Source organism: Perkinsus marinus, assembly GCF_000006405.1.
Source record: "Perkinsus marinus ATCC 50983 genomic scaffold scf_1104296974734, whole genome shotgun sequence".
In the NCBI taxonomy this organism is placed as follows: domain Eukaryota; phylum Perkinsozoa; order Perkinsida; family Perkinsidae; genus Perkinsus; species Perkinsus marinus.
Window position 1 is genome coordinate 37258 of NW_003201001.1, and position 4999 is coordinate 42256.

Sequence of the window (4999 nt, forward strand, 5' to 3'; positions counted from 1 at the left end):
CCTAATAGTCTATATCACTATCCAGTTGTGACTGACAGTCACTGATGTCATACTCATAACTAATCAGATTATACCAAGCATCACCTAGACGAGGCTATTACTAGTAGGAAGTAGTAGGTGAGGCATTACTTCTTTTGAATATGCAGAATGCAGAACTTCCATTTGGATAGAACGCCTTAAAAACTTCAATTTCGAAGCATCACACCTATCAGGACGAATATTTCAAAACAAGAAAGACTTAGAAACAAAAACTACCCATGGTAGTATGCCATAGTCACGAGCCATGCTTATGGTATATTACCATTGGTCTTTTTTGTTTGCCAGAGTCTTGGCCATGATAACAGTTTTCCATCGACATGGACCATGTCACATGGTTGATTAGTCAGTTTCTTTGATTGAGTTAAGCGATATTTTTCGAGACGAGAATTCCCAAATTCGAGACTGTATTTACTGATGTTTCGGAATTGTAGTTCTCAAGACACTGTAGCCAAATTGACGTTCTTCCACGATCTTATCTTCGCTTCCGATCGGCAGTCCCAATTGAATATGTTATTTACCAAATAGCCGTTGAAGAGGTGTGCTTCATGGTGTACACTGTCACTTACATGTCCTCCAGGATAAGTGTTCCTGCCCCTTATTCAGCGCCCACTTCCAGCTCGGCTCGTGACAGGTATCAGACATTATCAATGTCATAAAGCGAGCTGGTTTGGAAGATGCCACTGAGATGGACGAGCATCTACGCGATAAACCGAACATATGCTTGACGACCCCGACTTTGAAAGTTGGCGAATATGGGAATCTTCTAGAGATGGCGATCGGGTTCAGGTCACTACGGTTGCTACATAATTATCTGAGTAGTGACGAAATTGCTGCTGATGTTACCTTTAATTTGATTGCTGCGGAATGCTCGGTTTTCACCATGACCTCCATGAACGCTGCTCGACCAATTCTAGTGGGGCTGGTTAGGAGTGAAAATAGACGCAGCATCGAACATGTCCTGAGATCATTCCACGAACTCATCAGGGATGTGGGTGTGTGCGAATTAGCTCAGATCACCCGAATTATTCAAGATGGCTCCATTGGAGCCGCTCCAAGGCTCTCCACGGTGCTCTGTCTGCGGCCTTCGAACAGGCACTTATGAGCTGTTGTTTCTTCCATTTCACGCCAGCGGCCAAAAGGAAGAAACCAGTTGGAATGAGAGCAGGGCTATGGGGCGAGTTGAAGAGCGATCTGAGGGCGGTAGCTGAAGCTTCAAGTCAGCCAGAATTCATCTCTCTCGTCGAGCAGCTCGACTCGAGCTTCTCTTCGGTAAATGGAACGAGAAAGGCGCGGCTAAAGCGGTTGATTTTCTCAACTCTATGGCGAGTGGAGAATGGCTCGATACCGATAGCTTCCGTTACCGGTGGGCTGTTTGTCACAATGACGGCGTGGGCGGGAGAACGAGTAACGGAATTGAGGTATTCCACAGATTCCTCAAGAAGACCCTTCTTCGCTCTCGAAGGATGCGAGCTTTATTGCAGTTTGCTTACGTTCTAGCAGGAGATGAATGGAAAGCGGTCTCCAATAATAAGCATCGAGACGACGGGAGGATTATTCACCAGTCAGATAGGGTGTCAGCTCTAGCCACTCTATCTTTTTTCCCCTTACTAGGGCTCTCCCGTCATCAGTGAGTGGTCCCTGTCATCGAGCCTCTTGTTGCAAAGATATCTGTCGCAAGCCTTGCGACGCAAGGCATCTCACCACTTTGGTGTTAGAGAACATGTGTACGTATTCCGAGGCGACAAACCAATGCACCAGACGGATTGGAGTGGCTGACAAGATGCTATGCCTGAGGGTAACGCAGAGGTACGCAGACTTCCAGACTGTGAAGAGGATAATGGACAAGATATCGCTTGTGACTTTCACTACTACTTCTGATGTCACTCAGCTTCCTCGGGATGGAGGTCCAAGATGCACTTGGGAATCTTTTGCAGCGAGAAGTAGGTGCTCCCATGTGGTAGCTCTGGGATGTCACTTTGAAGTCGATGACCAAGTGGCGTGGCCAAGAGCTGAAGCGAAACTGCAGAGGAAGCTCAGCAAAGGTGTGGCCGGTCCCGGATTGAGGTTGAATGAAACTATCCGCTATGGAGGAGCACGCCAGGACCAAGCGCAGGCCCTCCGAGCCACTCTGAGCGGCCCACTCAGTCCAGCATTAGAGTAAGGGGGCTTGATTGTTTCGAATGGCCTCCGCACTCTATCCCTCCATCTTCTGAACTACCCTCAGTTAAGAGGAGAGATCTGTCAGCATGCTGTTGGGGTTATTTTGACTCACCCAAAGTATATTGCTCATCAAAGAAATGCATCTCTACGGGGTGGTAGCATAGTGACTGCGCTGAAGCTTGGTGTATGGCAACTGGATACCCGTTACCCGACCTAGCCAATCCCAGAAAGCCATGGCACTGTTCGAGGTGTAGGCCTACCAGTGGAGATTCGAGGAAGAGATGAAGCGATGAAGTGTGTTCCAGGTCAGAGTCCCCGCCTTAAATTTTCCCTACTCCCTAAGTGTCTTTTAGATGTTGCTGAATCGATAGCTAGTTTGTGGTTACATAATACCATTCGATGGGTCGATTGCATGACATTACCGCCGAGTATGCGGCATTTGCCTAATTCATACATCTCGCTAGTTTCGACCAGTGCGATATTGCCGTTGTACTGCATACTTTACGTTGCTCCCGAAACGATATACGACCCTATGAATCCTCTGGGAGTTGAGCTTCCGAAAAGTTCTGAATGATTTACGAACCCCGGTAGAGCCTTCCGGGAGGATCAGGACTCAGTAGCCTGACTTGGATCCGCCTTTCATGAGTGTGAATCTATGATCGCCGCGGAAAGCTGGTTATTAAGACCATTACGCCTAAAATCCTCAGCGATGCGATAGAAAGGAGGATCCCCATGAGTTTTCGGAACGTTTGTCAGTAAAACCATACGAGCAAAAACCAGATCATCGGACAGAAGTCCCGAGTCGGGTAGACGACGCATTCGCCCTTTATTGACCTCTTCTTGGATGATTTCCTCGGTGAAGTTAAAACTAGCTTCAACACTGGCATAATTAGCTAATCGGCGAAGGCGCAGAATCTGCAGAGATTCATCCTCCTCCTTCTCATACGAAGGGAACAAGCCCGTGGCTGGTAAAGTCCGGTCAATGCCTAACTCAACCCCTTCATCAACAGAATTCGCCAAGGAACGGTCTGGGTCGGCAAGCACCGCGATAAGGCTTCGTAATAGATCAGCTTGGATTCAGGAACCACATCTAGAGTACCTAGTCGAACAATGTAACCAAGGCGCCAAAGATGCCCGACAGAACTTGGCGGCATCTCTGAAAGTGGAATCAGGCCTTTGCGCTTCTGCGGGAGACGGACTCCCCTTGATAGATGAAATAAGCTCAGTCAGGTTGAACTGTGGTATAGTCGAGGTGAAGTTTGACGCAACATCACACGTGCAGTGGGGGGCCGACTCTAAGACCCCCCAAGGTACGCTTAGTTGGTAGAGTCGCGGACAGACCCGAACCATCACGAAATTCGTGACACGAATATGTTGGGTTGCTGTCTGTTCAGATAATCGCTCCCTTCCCAACTGTTCAGGAGGGTCAAGGTATTCGAGAACACACTCAGCCAGTCCACCATCACCGGAGGAAGAATATTGCGAGGGAGGATCAGCCGCAACTGGCTGACATAGGCTGTCTTCCGTCGGGACCGGAGCAAAGGCTCTCGGCGACGACGACGAGCTGTATACGCGCGACGACGTTTAGTTATTGCTGCGCGATTACGAGTATCATTATGGACCATAGAGAATTAAAGGGAGGGAGTCTCCCTCAGGGAGAAAAGAAAAAACTAGGGAGGAACGTAAAACCATATATTCGCAATTGAAACCTGGCTCCGGAAGCCAGCAGAAGGCAGATGCCTTCAACCCAGCAAAGATATCTGAGATGCACTAAATCAAGCACAAGCAAAATCGGTCGAATAAGAGGAAAATAGGTAGAGAGAACAGCGAATCACATCATTCGTGTAATATCGTGTCTATTATAGTTAGAACTCTCATTGTCATTATTTTTGTAATTTGGATACTGCTGCTTACTTTGGATACTGGTGAGGGAACGTTCGCAGGAGAACGGTTATCCCAGGACGCTTGAGGCCCTGACGTCTTGGGGTTGAGGATGAGAAACGACGAGAAGAGGAACTAGCCTAAGGTTTGTCAGAGGGACTATGCGCTCCTAGATATGGGGACCTAGCAGAACGTGGCGAGCCCATTGACAAGTTGGCAGCCTCAGAAGCTTTGGCCGACCACAAGTCGAGATTACGGTAGCAGGCAGCTAGTGTCCGGGATCCACCGCGACATGCATCTTCAATGGCCATACGGATAGCCCGGTCAACCGCAATGGCAACCGACCAATTGTTCTCGATGGCATACCATAAAACCTTGTGGAAGTATTGAAGAAGATCGAGAATCAGCACATTATCAATAGGTTGACCCTCGAGCTCGACGTTGGCGAGGCAAGCATTGGGGGTGTCAACGCTGTTCTCGAGCGAGCCATCTTTCAGATGGAGTGCTTTTTGTATAGACAGTAGGGCGATAGCAACCACCAAAATGCCCGAGACCACTTAGCAGTAAGATTACGTTCAGCAAGGACGCCTTCGGCCGAGTTCGACGATAGCTCTGATGTCAGCGACATAAACTTGTTAAAATCGACGAATGTGGTCATATTCAACCATGAGCAGTCGAATATTTTCTTCGGGGGAACCAAGCTTGCCGGTAGGCCGCTGCAATCAAGCCTCGTCGCCAGCAACTTCATAGACAAGGTCAGCAGTTTAGATTGCCGCCGCTTCTGAGTAGTAGGTTTGCCAAGCAACGGGGTGGAGGGCTCACTGAAGTCCCTCTTAGCTCGGGTTACTTGGACCAGTAGTTGGTCAGCTGCCTCATCTCTGGCGGCAGCCAGAATAGATGCGATCGTGCGGCACGAAGG